General features: G+C 38.3%; 29 non-coding genes across 29 annotated transcripts; all 29 read right to left on the reverse strand.

Annotated features, from left to right (window-relative positions):
- Window positions 1-103: 103 nt before the first annotated feature.
- TRNAV-UAC (transfer RNA valine (anticodon UAC)) lies at window positions 104-176 on the reverse strand. The gene has a single exon. It is a non-coding gene; the product is annotated as a tRNA-Val (tRNA).
- Window positions 177-628: 452 nt separating this feature from the next.
- TRNAV-AAC (transfer RNA valine (anticodon AAC)) lies at window positions 629-701 on the reverse strand. Its single transcript has one exon. It is a non-coding gene; the product is annotated as a tRNA-Val (tRNA).
- A 137-nt stretch (window positions 702-838) lies between these two features.
- On the reverse strand, window positions 839-911 carry TRNAV-CAC (transfer RNA valine (anticodon CAC)). Its single transcript has one exon. It is a non-coding gene; the product is annotated as a tRNA-Val (tRNA).
- A 453-nt stretch (window positions 912-1,364) lies between these two features.
- Window positions 1,365-1,437, reverse strand: TRNAV-AAC (transfer RNA valine (anticodon AAC)). The gene has a single exon. It is a non-coding gene; the product is annotated as a tRNA-Val (tRNA).
- A 137-nt stretch (window positions 1,438-1,574) lies between these two features.
- On the reverse strand, window positions 1,575-1,647 carry TRNAV-CAC (transfer RNA valine (anticodon CAC)). The gene has a single exon. It is a non-coding gene; the product is annotated as a tRNA-Val (tRNA).
- Window positions 1,648-2,100: 453 nt separating this feature from the next.
- TRNAV-AAC (transfer RNA valine (anticodon AAC)) lies at window positions 2,101-2,173 on the reverse strand. The gene has a single exon. It is a non-coding gene; the product is annotated as a tRNA-Val (tRNA).
- A 137-nt stretch (window positions 2,174-2,310) lies between these two features.
- Window positions 2,311-2,383, reverse strand: TRNAV-CAC (transfer RNA valine (anticodon CAC)). The gene has a single exon. It is a non-coding gene; the product is annotated as a tRNA-Val (tRNA).
- Window positions 2,384-2,836: 453 nt separating this feature from the next.
- On the reverse strand, window positions 2,837-2,909 carry TRNAV-AAC (transfer RNA valine (anticodon AAC)). Its single transcript has one exon. It is a non-coding gene; the product is annotated as a tRNA-Val (tRNA).
- A 137-nt stretch (window positions 2,910-3,046) lies between these two features.
- TRNAV-UAC (transfer RNA valine (anticodon UAC)) lies at window positions 3,047-3,119 on the reverse strand. Its single transcript has one exon. It is a non-coding gene; the product is annotated as a tRNA-Val (tRNA).
- A 453-nt stretch (window positions 3,120-3,572) lies between these two features.
- TRNAV-AAC (transfer RNA valine (anticodon AAC)) lies at window positions 3,573-3,645 on the reverse strand. The gene has a single exon. It is a non-coding gene; the product is annotated as a tRNA-Val (tRNA).
- Window positions 3,646-3,782: 137 nt separating this feature from the next.
- On the reverse strand, window positions 3,783-3,855 carry TRNAV-CAC (transfer RNA valine (anticodon CAC)). The gene has a single exon. It is a non-coding gene; the product is annotated as a tRNA-Val (tRNA).
- A 663-nt stretch (window positions 3,856-4,518) lies between these two features.
- On the reverse strand, window positions 4,519-4,591 carry TRNAV-UAC (transfer RNA valine (anticodon UAC)). Its single transcript has one exon. It is a non-coding gene; the product is annotated as a tRNA-Val (tRNA).
- A 453-nt stretch (window positions 4,592-5,044) lies between these two features.
- On the reverse strand, window positions 5,045-5,117 carry TRNAV-AAC (transfer RNA valine (anticodon AAC)). The gene has a single exon. It is a non-coding gene; the product is annotated as a tRNA-Val (tRNA).
- Window positions 5,118-5,254: 137 nt separating this feature from the next.
- On the reverse strand, window positions 5,255-5,327 carry TRNAV-CAC (transfer RNA valine (anticodon CAC)). The gene has a single exon. It is a non-coding gene; the product is annotated as a tRNA-Val (tRNA).
- Window positions 5,328-5,990: 663 nt separating this feature from the next.
- On the reverse strand, window positions 5,991-6,063 carry TRNAV-CAC (transfer RNA valine (anticodon CAC)). Its single transcript has one exon. It is a non-coding gene; the product is annotated as a tRNA-Val (tRNA).
- Window positions 6,064-6,725: 662 nt separating this feature from the next.
- Window positions 6,726-6,798, reverse strand: TRNAV-UAC (transfer RNA valine (anticodon UAC)). Its single transcript has one exon. It is a non-coding gene; the product is annotated as a tRNA-Val (tRNA).
- A 453-nt stretch (window positions 6,799-7,251) lies between these two features.
- TRNAV-AAC (transfer RNA valine (anticodon AAC)) lies at window positions 7,252-7,324 on the reverse strand. The gene has a single exon. It is a non-coding gene; the product is annotated as a tRNA-Val (tRNA).
- A 137-nt stretch (window positions 7,325-7,461) lies between these two features.
- Window positions 7,462-7,534, reverse strand: TRNAV-UAC (transfer RNA valine (anticodon UAC)). The gene has a single exon. It is a non-coding gene; the product is annotated as a tRNA-Val (tRNA).
- A 663-nt stretch (window positions 7,535-8,197) lies between these two features.
- On the reverse strand, window positions 8,198-8,270 carry TRNAV-CAC (transfer RNA valine (anticodon CAC)). The gene has a single exon. It is a non-coding gene; the product is annotated as a tRNA-Val (tRNA).
- A 662-nt stretch (window positions 8,271-8,932) lies between these two features.
- TRNAV-UAC (transfer RNA valine (anticodon UAC)) lies at window positions 8,933-9,005 on the reverse strand. Its single transcript has one exon. It is a non-coding gene; the product is annotated as a tRNA-Val (tRNA).
- Window positions 9,006-9,458: 453 nt separating this feature from the next.
- TRNAV-AAC (transfer RNA valine (anticodon AAC)) lies at window positions 9,459-9,531 on the reverse strand. The gene has a single exon. It is a non-coding gene; the product is annotated as a tRNA-Val (tRNA).
- Window positions 9,532-9,668: 137 nt separating this feature from the next.
- On the reverse strand, window positions 9,669-9,741 carry TRNAV-UAC (transfer RNA valine (anticodon UAC)). The gene has a single exon. It is a non-coding gene; the product is annotated as a tRNA-Val (tRNA).
- A 453-nt stretch (window positions 9,742-10,194) lies between these two features.
- Window positions 10,195-10,267, reverse strand: TRNAV-AAC (transfer RNA valine (anticodon AAC)). The gene has a single exon. It is a non-coding gene; the product is annotated as a tRNA-Val (tRNA).
- A 137-nt stretch (window positions 10,268-10,404) lies between these two features.
- TRNAV-CAC (transfer RNA valine (anticodon CAC)) lies at window positions 10,405-10,477 on the reverse strand. The gene has a single exon. It is a non-coding gene; the product is annotated as a tRNA-Val (tRNA).
- Window positions 10,478-11,140: 663 nt separating this feature from the next.
- On the reverse strand, window positions 11,141-11,213 carry TRNAV-UAC (transfer RNA valine (anticodon UAC)). The gene has a single exon. It is a non-coding gene; the product is annotated as a tRNA-Val (tRNA).
- Window positions 11,214-11,665: 452 nt separating this feature from the next.
- TRNAV-AAC (transfer RNA valine (anticodon AAC)) lies at window positions 11,666-11,738 on the reverse strand. Its single transcript has one exon. It is a non-coding gene; the product is annotated as a tRNA-Val (tRNA).
- A 137-nt stretch (window positions 11,739-11,875) lies between these two features.
- On the reverse strand, window positions 11,876-11,948 carry TRNAV-CAC (transfer RNA valine (anticodon CAC)). Its single transcript has one exon. It is a non-coding gene; the product is annotated as a tRNA-Val (tRNA).
- Window positions 11,949-12,401: 453 nt separating this feature from the next.
- On the reverse strand, window positions 12,402-12,474 carry TRNAV-AAC (transfer RNA valine (anticodon AAC)). The gene has a single exon. It is a non-coding gene; the product is annotated as a tRNA-Val (tRNA).
- A 137-nt stretch (window positions 12,475-12,611) lies between these two features.
- On the reverse strand, window positions 12,612-12,684 carry TRNAV-CAC (transfer RNA valine (anticodon CAC)). Its single transcript has one exon. It is a non-coding gene; the product is annotated as a tRNA-Val (tRNA).
- Window positions 12,685-12,977: the final 293 nt, after the last annotated feature.

Raw genomic sequence — 12,977 nt, forward strand, 5'->3', positions numbered from 1 at the left:
GTACTCTTTCTTTGGAAACATGGTTTAAAAAAACAAAAACAACTCAACGTGTGCTACCTTTGCAAGAAATGCAGGTGTAGTTTTAAATTCATAAAACAACAGTTGTTTCTGCTCGGTTTCGAACCGAGTACCTTTCGCGTGTAAGGCGAACGTGATAACCACTACACTACAGAAACAAATCTGGCAGGGGACACTTTCAAACGCTTTCAGACAATATGTGTTACTAGAAAGTAAGGAGAAACCTACAGGATTGGGTCAGCAAAGTGCTAAGAAACTTCACAGTTAAGTAGGCTACCCCCAGGGAAAATCTGTGACATAGTTATGGTGAAATGTTTACATCCCCTCTACAGTTAAGCTTACATTTTCTCTGATTTTAAGAACCCTGCTAAGAAGTTTTCATTTTTAGCTCCTTTACAAGAATTTGACTTGGGAGCTTAAACACTCTAAGAATCCCATACAGATCATTTCAATTTCCTTTCTTTATGAATTTCAGCAATTTCTAACACTGAACAAATGATGTGAACAGCACAGTGATTTCATGGTGCAATGATGGGATTTTCGTGAAGTGAGTAGGTGTTTTTTTAAATGATTTTCAGCATGCATGACAAAAAGAACTCTACACAAAACATGTTCCTGCCTGGTTTCGAACCAGGGACCTTTTGCGTGTTAGGCAAACGTGATAACCACTACACTACAGAAACTTGACCTATTCGTGGTTTTCTCACCTCTCTGACAGTACTCTTTCTTTGGAAACATGGTTTAAAAAAACAAAAACAACTCAACGTGTGCTACCTTTGCAAGAAATGCAGGTGTAGTTTTAAATTCATAAAACAATAGTTGTTTCTGCTCGGTTTCGAACCGAGGACCTTTCGCGTGTGAGGCGAACGTGATAACCACTACACTACAGAAACAAATCTGGAAGAAGACACTTTCAAACGCTTTCAGACACTATGTGTTACTAGAAAGTAAGGAGAAAACTACAGGATTGGGTCAGCAAAGTGCTAAGAAACTTCACAGTTGAGTAGGCTACCCCCAGGGAAAATCTGTGACATAGTTATGGTGAAATGTTTACATCCCCTCTACAGTTAAGCTTAAATTTTCTCTGATTTTAAGAACCCTGCCAAGAAGTTTTCTTTTTTAGCTCCTTTACAAGAATTTGACTTGGGAGCTTAAACACTCTAAGAATCCCATACAGATCATTTCAATTTCCTTTCTTTATGAATTTCAGCAATTTCTAACACTGAACAAATGATGTGAACAGCACAGTGATTTCATGGTGCAATGATGGGATTTTCGTGAAGTGAGTAGGTGTTTTTTTAAAATGATTTTCAGCATGCATGACAAAAAGAACTCTACACAAAACATGTTCTTGCTTGGTTTCGAACCAGGGACCTTTTGCGTGTTAGGCAAACGTGATAACCACTACACTACAGAAACTTGACCTGTTTGTGGTTTTCTCACCTCTCTGACAGTACTCTTTCTTTGGAAACATGGTTTAAAAAAACAAAAACAACTCAACGTGTGCTACCTTTGCAAGAAATGCAGGTGTAGTTTTAAATTCATAAAACAATAGTTGTTTCTGCTCGGTTTCGAACCGAGAACCTTTCGCGTGTGAGGCAAACGTGATAACCACTACACTACAGAAACAAATCTGGAAGAAGACACTTTCAAACGCTTTCAGACACTATGTGTTACTAGAAAGTAAGGAGAAAACTACAGGATTGGGTCAGCAAAGTGCTAAGAAATTTCACAGTTGAGTAGGCTACCCCCAGGGAAAATCTGTGACATAGTTATGGTGAAATGTTTACATCCCCTCTACAGTTAAGCTTAAATTTTCTCTGATTTTAAGAACCCTGCTAAGAAGTTTTCATTTTTAGCTCCTTTACAAGAATTTGACTTGGGAGCTTAAACACTCTAAGAATCCCATACAGATCCTTTCAATTTCCTTTCTTTATGAATTTCAGCAATTTCTAACACTGAACAAATGATGTGAACAGCACAGTGATTTCATGGTGCAATGATGGGATTTTCGTGAAGTGAGTAGGTGTTTTTTTTAAATGATTTTCAGCATGCATGACAAAAAGAACTCTACACAAAACATGTTCCTGCCTGGTTTCGAACCAGGGACCTTTTGCGTGTTAGGCAAACGTGATAACCACTACACTACAGAAACTTGACCTGTTTGTGGTTTTCTCACCTCTCTGACAGTACTCTTTCTTTGGAAACATGGTTTAAAAAAACAAAAACAACTCAACGTGTGCTACCTTTGCAAGAAATGCAGGTGTAGTTTTAAATTCATAAAACAATAGTTGTTTCTGCTCGGTTTCGAACCGAGGACCTTTCGCGTGTGAGGCGAACGTGATAACCACTACACTACAGAAACAAATCTGGTAGAAAACACTTTCAAACGCTTTCAGACAATATGTGTTACTAGAAAGTAAGGAGAAAACTACAGGATTGGGTCAGCAAAGTGCTAAGAAACTTCACAGTTGAGTAGGCTACCCCCAGGGAAAATCTGTGACATAGTTATGGTGAAATGTTTACATCCCCTCTACAGTTAAGCTTACATTTTCTCTGATTTTAAGAACCCTGCTAAGAAGTTTTCATTTTTAGCTCCTTTACAAGAATTTGACTTGGGAGCTTAAACACTCTAAGAATCCCATACAGATCCTTTCAATTTCCTTTCTTTATGAATTTCAGCAATTTCTAACACTGAACAAATGATGTGAACAGCACAGTGATTTCATGGTGCAATGATGGGATTTTCGTGAAGTGAGTAGGTGTTTTTTTTTAATGATTTTCAGCATGCATGACAAAAAGAACTCTACACAAAACACGTTCTTGCCTGGTTTCGAACCAGGGACCTTTTGCGTGTTAGGCAAACGTGATAACCACTACACTACAGAAACTTGACCTAGCAGCAGTTTTCTCACCTCTCTGACAGTACTCTTTCTTTGGAAACATTGTTTAAAAAAACAAAAACAACTCAACGTGTGCTACCTTTGCAAGAAATGCAGGTGTAGTTTTAAATTCATAAAACTATAGTTGTTTCTGCTCGGTTTCGAACCGAGGACCTTTCGCGTGTAAGGCGAACGTGATAACCACTACACTACAGAAACAAATCTGGCAGGAGACACTTTCAAACGCTTTCAGACAATATGTGTTACTAGAAAGTAAGGAGAAAACTACAGGATTGGGTCAGCAAAGTGCTAAGAAACTTCACAGTTGAGTAGGCTACCCCCAGGGAAAATCTGTGACATAGTTATGGTGAAATGTTTACATCCCCTCTACAGTTAAGCTTACATTTTCTCTGATTTTAAGAACCCTGCTAAGAAGTTTTCATTTTTAGCTCCTTTACAAGAATTTGACTTGGGAGCTTAAACACTCTAAGAATCCCATACAGATCCTTTCAATTTCCTTTCTTTATGAATTTCAGCAATTTCTAACACTGAACAAATGATGTGAACAGCACAGTGATTTCATGGTGCAATGATGGGATTTTCGTGAAGTGAGTAGGTGTTTTTTTTAAATGATTTTCAGCATGCATGACAAAAAGAACTCTACACAAAATATGTTCCTGCCTGGTTTCGAACCAGGGACCTTTTGCGTGTTAGGCAAACGTGATAACCACTACACTACAGAAACTTGACCTGTTCGTGGTTTTCTCACCTCTCTGACAGTACTCTTTCTTTGGAAACATGGTTTAAAAAAACAAAAACAACTCAACGTGTGCTACCTTTGCAAGAAATGCAGGTGTAGTTTTAAATTCATAAAACAATAGTTGTTTCTGCTCGGTTTCGAACCGAGGACCTTTCGCGTGTGAGGCGAACGTGATAACCACTACACTACAGAAACAAATCTGGAAGAAAACACTTTCAAACGCTTTCAGACAATATGTGTTACTAGAAAGTAAGGAGAAAACTACAGGATTGGGTCAGCAAAGTGCTAAGAAACTTCACAGTTGAGTAGGCTACCCCCAGGGAAAATCTGTGACATAGTTCTGGTGAAATGTTTACATCCCCTCTACAGTTAAGCTTAAATTTTCTCTGATTTTAAGAACCCTGCTAAGAAGTTTTCATTTTTAGCTCCTTTACAAGAATTTGACTTGGGAGCTTAAACACTCTAAGAATCCCATACAGATCCTTTCAATTTCCTTTCTTTATGAATTTCAGCAATTTCTAACACTGAACAAATGATGTGAACAGCACAGTGATTTCATGGTGCAATGATGGGATTTTCGTGAAGTGAGTAGGTGTTTTTTTTAAATGATTTTCAGCATGCATGACAAAAAGAACTCTCCACAAAACATGTTCCTGCCTGGTTTCAAATCAGGGACCTTTTGCGTGTTAGGCAATCGTGATAACCACTACACTACAGAAACTTGACCTGGCTGCAGTTTTCTCACCTCTCTGACAGTACTCTTTCTTTGGAAACATGGTTTAAAAAAACAAAAACAACTCAACGTGTGCTACCTTTGCAAGAAATGCAGGTGTAGTTTTAAATTCATAAAACAATAGTTGTTTCTGCTCGGTTTCGAACCGAGGACCTTTCGCGTGTAAGGCGAACGTGATAACCACTACACTACAGAAACAAATCTGGCAGGGGACACTTTCAAACGCTTTCAGACAATATGTGTTACTAGAAAGTAAGGAGAAAACTACAGGATTGGGTCAGCAAAGTGCTAAGAAACTTCACAGTTAAGTAGGCTACCCCCAGGGAAAATCTGTGACATAGTTATGGTGAAATGTTTACATCCCCTCTACAGTTAAGCTTACATTTTCTCTGATTTTAAGAACCCTGCTAAGAAGTTTTCATTTTTAGCTCCTTTACAAGAATTTGACTTGGGAGCTTAAACACTCTAAGAATCCCATACAGATCATTTCAATTTCCTTTCTTTATGAATTTCAGCAATTTCTAACACTGAACAAATGATGTGAACAGCACAGTGATTTCATGGTGCAATGATGGGATTTTCGTGAAGTGAGTAGGTGTTTTTTTTAAATGATTTTCAGCATGCATGACAAAAAGAACTCTACACAAAACATGTTCCTGCCTGGTTTCGAACCAGGGACCTTTTGCGTGTTAGGCAAACGTGATAACCACTACACTACAGAAACTTGACCTGTTCGTGGTTTTCTCACCTCTCTGACAGTACTCTTTCTTTGGAAACATGGTTTAAAAAAACAAAAACAACTCAACGTGTGCTACCTTTGCAAGAAATGCAGGTGTAGTTTTAAATTCATAAAACAATAGTTGTTTCTGCTCGGTTTCGAACCGAGGACCTTTCGCGTGTGAGGCGAACGTGATAACCACTACACTACAGAAACAAATCTGGAAGAAAACACTTTCAAACGCTTTCAGACAATATGTGTTACTAGAAAGTAAGGAGAAAACTACAGGATTGGGTCAGCAAAGTGCTAAGAAACTTCACAGTTGAGTAGGCTACCCCCAGGGAAAATCTGTGACATAGTTATGGTGAAATGTTTACATCCCCTCTACAGTTAAGCTTAAATTTTCTCTGATTTTAAGAACCCTGCTAAGAAGTTTTCATTTTTAGCTCCTTTACAAGAATTTGACTTGGGAGCTTAAACACTCTAAGAATCCCATACAGATCCTTTCAATTTCCTTTCTTTATGAATTTCAGCAATTTCTAACACTGAACAAATGATGTGAACAGCACAGTGATTTCATGGTGCAATGATGGGATTTTCGTGAAGTGAGTAGGTGTTTTTTTTAAATGATTTTCAGCATGCATGACAAAAAGAACTCTCCACAAAACATGTTCCTGCCTGGTTTCAAATCAGGGACCTTTTGCGTGTTAGGCAATCGTGATAACCACTACACTACAGAAACTTGACCTGGCCGTGGTTTTCTCACCTCTCTGACAGTACTGTTTCTTTGGAAACATGGTTTAAAAAAACAAAAACAACTCAACGTGTGCTACCTTTGCAAGAAATGCAGGTGTAGTTTTAAATTCATAAAACAATAGTTGTTTCTGCTCGGTTTCGAACCGAGGACCTTTCGCGTGTGAGGCGAACGTGATAACCACTACACTACAGAAACAAATCTGGCCGAAAACACTTTCAAACGCTTTCAGACAATATGTGTTACTAGAAAGTAAGTAGAAAACTACAGGATTGAGTCAGCAAAGTGCTAAGAAACTTCACAGTTGAGTAGGCTACCCCCAGGGAAAATATGTGACATAGTTCTGGTGAAATGTTTACATCCCCTCTACAGTTATGCTTAAATTTTCTCTGATTTTAAGAACCCTGCCAAGAAGTTTTCATTTTTAGCTCCTTTACAAGAATTTGACTTGGGAGCTTAAACACTCTAAGAATCCCATACAGATGCTTTCAATTTCCTTTCTTTATGAATTTCAGCAATTTCTAACACTGAACAAATGATGTGAAAAGCACAGTGATTTCATGGTGCAATGATGGGATTTTCGTGAAGTGAGTAGGTGTTTTTTTTAAATGATTTTCAGCATGCATGACAAAAAGAACTCTACACAAAACATGATCCTGCCTGGTTTCAAATCAGGGACCTTTTGCGTGTTAGGCAATCGTGATAACCACTACACTACAGAAACTTGACCTGGCTGCAGTTTTCTCACCTCTCTAACAGTACTGTTTCTTTGGAAACATGGTTTAAAAAACAAAAACAACTCAACGTGTGCTACCTTTGCAAGAAATGCAGGTGTAGTTTTAAATTCATAAAACAATAATTGTTTCTGCTCGGTTTCGAACCGAGGACCTTTCGCGCGTAAGGTGAACGTGATAACCACTACACTACAGAAACAAATCTAGCTGGGGACACTTTCAAACGCTTTCAGACAATATGTGTTACTAGAAAGTAAGGAGAAAACTACAGGATTGGGTCAGCAAAGTGCTAAGAAACTTCACAGTTGAGTAGGCTACCCCCAGGGAAAATCTGTGACATAGTTATGGTGAAATGTTTACATCCCCTCTACAGTTAAGCTTACATTTTCTCTGATTTTAAGAACCCTGCTAAGAAGTTTTCATTTTTAGCTCCTTTACAAGAATTTGACTTGGGAGCTTAAACACTCTAAGAATCCCATACAGATCCTTTCAATTTCCTTTCTTTATGAATTTCAGCAATTTCTAACACTGAACAAATGATGTGAACAGCACAGTGATTTCATGGTGCAATGATGGGATTTTCGTGAAGTGAGTAGGTGTTTTTTTTTAATGATTTTCAGCATGCATGACAAAAAGAACTCTACACAAAACACGTTCTTGCCTGGTTTCGAACCAGGGACATTTTGCGTGTTAGGCAAACGTGATAACCACTACACTACAGAAACTTGACCTAGCTGCAGTTTTCTCACCTCTCTGACAGTACTCTTTCTTTGGAAACATGGTTTAAAAAAACAAAAACAACTCAACGTGTGCTACCTTTGCAAGAAATGCAGGTGTAGTTTTAAATTCATAAAACTATAGTTGTTTCTGCTGGGTTTCGAACCGAGGACCTTTCGCGTGTAAGGCGAACGTGATAACCACTACACTACAGAAACAAATCCGGCAGGAGACACTTTCAAACGCTTTCAGACAATATGTGTTACTAGAAAGTAAGGAGAAAACTACAGGATTGGGTCAGCAAAGTGCTAAGAAACTTCACAGTTGAGTAGGCTACCCCCAGGGAAAATCTGTGACATAGTTATGGTGAAATGTTTACATCCCCTCTACAGTTAATCTTACATTTTCTCTGATTTTAAGAACCCTGCTAAGAAGTTTTCATTTTTAGCTCCTTTACAAGAATTTGACTTGGGAGCTTAAACACTCTAAGAATCCCATACAGATCCTTTCAATTTCCTTTCTTTATGAATTTCAGCAATTTCTAACACTGAACAAATGATGTGAACAGCACAGTGATTTCATGGTGCAATGATGGGATTTTCGTGAAGTGAGTAGGTGTTTTTTTTAAATGATTTTCAGCATGCATGACAAAAAGAACTCTCCACAAAACATGTTCCTGCCTGGTTTCAAATCAGGGACCTTTTGCGTGTTAGGCAATCGTGATAACCACTACACTACAGAAACTTGACCTGGCCGTGGTTTTCTCACCTCTCTGACAGTACTGTTTCTTTGGAAACATGGTTTAAAAAAACAAAAACAACTCAACGTGTGCTACCTTTGCAAGAAATGCAGGTGTAGTTTTAAATTCATAAAACAATAGTTGTTTCTGCTCGGTTTCGAACCGAGGACCTTTCGCGTGTGAGGCGAACGTGATAACCACTACACTACAGAAACAAATCTGGCAGAAAACACTTTCAAACGCTTTCAGACAATATGTGTTACTAGAAAGTAAGTAGAAAACTACAGGATTGAGTCAGCAAAGTGCTAAGAAACTTCACAGTTGAGTAGGCTACCCCCAGGGAAAATATGTGACACAGTTCTGGTGAAATGTTTACATCCCCTCTACAGTTATGCTTAAATTTTCTCTGATTTTAAGAACCCTGCCAAGAAGTTTTCATTTTTAGCTCCTTTACAAGAATTTGACTTGGGAGCTTAAACACTCTAAGAATCCCATACAGATCCTTTCAATTTCCTTTCTTTATGAATTTCAGCAATTTCTAACACTGAACAAATGATGTGAAAAGCACAGTGATTTCATGGTGCAATGATGGGATTTTCGTGAAGTGAGTAGGTGTTTTTTTTAAATGATTTTCAGCATGCATGACAAAAAGAACTCTACACAAAACATGATCCTGCCTGGTTTCAAATCAGGGACCTTTTGCGTGTTAGGCAATCGTGATAACCACTACACTACAGAAACTTGACCTGGCTGCAGTTTTCTCACCTCTCTAACAGTACTGTTTCTTTGGAAACATGGTTTAAAAAACAAAAACAACTCAACGTGTGCTACCTTTGCAAGAAATGCAGGTGTAGTTTTAAATTCATAAAACAATAATTGTTTCTGCTCGGTTTCGAACCGAGGACCTTTCGCGCGTAAGGTGAACGTGATAACCACTACACTACAGAAACAAATCTAGCTGGGGACACTTTCAAACGCTTTCAGACAATATGTGTTACTAGAAAGTAAGGAGAAAACTACAGGATTGGGTCAGCAAAGTGCTAAGAAACTTCACAGTTGAGTAGGCTACCCCCAGGGAAAATCTGTGACATAGTTATGGTGAAATGTTTACATCCCCTCTACAGTTAAGCTTACATTTTCTCTGATTTTAAGAACCCTGCTAAGAAGTTTTCATTTTTAGCTCCTTTACAAGAATTTGACTTGGGAGCTTAAACACTCTAAGAATCCCATACAGATCCTTTCAATTTCCTTTCTTTATGAATTTCAGCAATTTCTAACACTGAACAAATGATGTGAACAGCACAGTGATTTCATGGTGCAATGATGGGATTTTCGTGAAGTGAGTAGGTGTTTTTTTTTAATGATTTTCAGCATGCATGACAAAAAGAACTCTACACAAAACACGTTCTTGCCTGGTTTCGAACCAGGGACATTTTGCGTGTTAGGCAAACGTGATAACCACTACACTACAGAAACTTGACCTAGCTGCAGTTTTCTCACCTCTCTGACAGTACTCTTTCTTTGGAAACATGGTTTAAAAAAACAAAAACAACTCAACGTGTGCTACCTTTGCAAGAAATGCAGGTGTAGTTTTAAATTCATAAAACTATAGTTGTTTCTGCTGGGTTTCGAACCGAGGACCTTTCGCGTGTAAGGCGAACGTGATAACCACTACACTACAGAAACAAATCCGGCAGGAGACACTTTCAAACGCTTTCAGACAATATGTGTTACTAGAAAGTAAGGAGAAAACTACAGGATTGGGTCAGCAAAGTGCTAAGAAACTTCACAGTTGAGTAGGCTACCCCCAGGGAAAATCTGTGACATAGTTATGGTGAAATGTTTACATCCCCTCTACAGTTAATCTTACATTTTCTCTGATTTTAAGAACCCTGCTAAGAAGTTTTCATTTTTAGCTCCTTTACAAGAATTTGACTTGGGAGCTTAAACACTCTAAGAATCCCATACAGATCCTTTCAATTTCCTTTCTTTATGAATTTCAGCAATTTCTAACACTGAACAAATGATGTGAACAGCACAGTGATTTCATGGTGCAATGATGGGATTTTCGTGAAGTGAGTAGGTGTTTTTTTTAAATGATTTTCAGCATGCATGACAAAAAGAACTCTACACAAAACATGTTCCTGCCTGGTTTCGAACCAGGGACCTTTTGCGTGTTAGGCAAACGTGATAACCACTACACTACAGAAACTTGACCTGTTCGAGGTTTTCTCACCTCTCTGACAGTACTCTTTCTTTGGAAACATGGTTTAAAAAAACAAAAACAACTCAACGTGTGCTACATTTGCAAGAAATGCAGGTGTAGTTTTAAATTCATAAAACAATAGTTGTTTCTGCTCGGTTTTGAACCGAGGACCTTTCGCGTGTGAGGCGAACGTGATAACCACTACACTACAGAAACAAATCTGGAAGAAGACACTTTCAAACGCTTTCAGACAATATGTGTTACTAGAAAGTAAGGAGAAAACTACAGGATTGTTTCAGCAAAGTGCTAAGAAACTTCACAGTTGAGTATTCTACCCCCAGGGAAAATCTGTGACATAGTTATGGTGAAATGTTTACATCCCCTCTACAGTTAAGCTTAAATTTTCTCTGATTTTAAGAACCCTGCCAAGAAGTTTTCATTTTTAGCTCCTTTACAAGAATTTGACTTGGGAGCTTAAACACTCTAAGAATCCCATACAGATCCTTTCAATTTCCTTTCTTTATGAATTTCAGCAATTTCTAACACTGAACAAATGATGTGAACAGCACAGTGATTTCATGGTGCAATGATGGGATTTTCGTGAAGTGAGTAGGTGTTTTTTTTAAATGATTTTCAGCATGCATGACAAAAAGAACTCTCCACAAAACATGCTCCTGCCTGGTTTCAAATCAGGGACCTTTTGCGTGTTAGGCAATCGTGATAACCACTACACTACAGAAACTTGACCTGGCTGCAGTTTTCTCACCTCTCTGACAGTACTCTTTCTTTGGAAACATGGTTTAAAAAAACAAAAACAACTCAACGTGTGCTACCTTTGCAAGAAATGCAGGTGTAGTTTTAAATTCATAAAACAATAGTCGTTTCTGCTCGGTTTCGAACCGAGGACCTTTCGCGTGTAAGGCGAACGTGATAACCACTACACTACAGAAACAAATCTGGCAGGGGACACTTTCAAACGCTTTCAGACAATATGTGTTACTAGAAAGTAAGGAGAAAACTACAGGATTGGGTCAGCAAAGTGCTAAGAAACTTCACAGTTGAGTAGGCTACCCCCAGGGAAAATCTGTGACATAGTTATGGTGAAATGTTTACATCCCCTCTACAGTTAAGCTTACATTTTCTCTGATTTTAAGAACCCTGCTAAGAAGTTTTCATTTTTAGCTCCTTTACAAGAATTTGACTTGGGAGCTTAAACACTCTAAGAATCCCATACAGATCATTTCAATTTCCTTTCTTTATGAATTTCAGCAATTTCTAACACTGAACAAATGATGTGAACAGCACAGTGATTTCATGGTGCAATGATGGGATTTTCGTGAAGTGAGTAGGTGTTTTTTTAAATGATTTTCAGCGTGCATGACAAAAAGAACTCTACACAAAACATGTTCCTGCCTGGTTTCGAACCAGGGACCTTTTGCGTGTTAGGCAAACCTGATAACCACTACACTACAGAAACTTGACCTGTTCGTGGTTTTCTCACCTCTCTGACAGTACTCTTTCTTTGGAAACATGGTTTAAAAAAACAAAAACAACTCAACGTGTGCTACCTTTGCAAGAAATGCAGGTGTAGTTTTAAATTCATAAAACAATAGTTGTTTCTGCTCGGTTTCGAACCGAGGACCTTTCGCGTGTGAGGCGAACGTGATAACCACTACACTACAGAAACAAATCTGGAAGAAGACACTTTCAAACGCTTTCAGACACTATGTGTTACTAGAAAGTAAGGAGAAAACTACAGGATTGGGTCAGCAAAGTGCTAAGAAACTTCACAGTTGAGTATTCTACCCCCAGGGAAAATCTGTGACATAGTTATGGTGAAATGTTTACATCCCCTCTACAGTTAAGCTTAAATTTTCTCTGATTTTAAGAACCCTGCCAAGAAGTTTTCATTTTTAGCTCCTTTACAAGAATTTGACTTGGGAGCTTAAACACTCTAAGAATCCCATACAGATCCTTTCAATTTCCTTTCTTTATGAATTTCAGCAATTTCTAACACTGAACAAATGATGTGAACAGCACAGTGATTTCATGGTGCAATGATGGGATTTTCGTGAAGTGAGTAGGTGTTTTTTTAAAATGATTTTCAGCATGCATGACAAAAAGAACTCTACACAAAACATGTTCCTGCCTGGTTTCGAACCAGGGACCTTTTGCGTGTTAGGCAAACGTGATAACCACTACACTACAGAAACTTGACCTGGCTGCAGTTTTCTCACCTCTCTGACAGTACTCCTTCTTTGGAAACATGGTTTAAAAAAACAAAAACAACTCAACGTGTGCTACCTTTGCAAGAAATGCAGGTGTAGTTTTAAATTCATAAAACAATAGTTGTTTCTGCTCGGTTTTGAAACGAGGACCTTTCGCGTGTGAGGAGAACGTGATAACCACTACACTACAGAAACAAATCTGGCAGAAAACACTTTCAAACGCTTTCAGACAATATGTGTTACTAGAAAGTAAGGAGAAAACTACAGGATTGGGTCAGCAAAGTGCTAAGAAACTTCACAGTTGAGTAGGCTACCCCCAGGGAAAATCTGTGACATAGTTATGGTGAAATGTTTACATCCCCTCTACAGTTAAGCTTAAATTTTCTCTGATTTTAAGAACCCTGCTAAGAAGTTTTCATTTTTAGCTCCTTTACAAGAATTTGACTTGGGAGCTTAAACACTCTAAGAATCCCATACAGATCCTTTCA

This window comes from Spea bombifrons, chromosome 4 (genome assembly GCF_027358695.1).
Source record: "Spea bombifrons isolate aSpeBom1 chromosome 4, aSpeBom1.2.pri, whole genome shotgun sequence".
NCBI lineage: Eukaryota > Metazoa > Chordata > Amphibia > Anura > Pelobatidae > Spea > Spea bombifrons.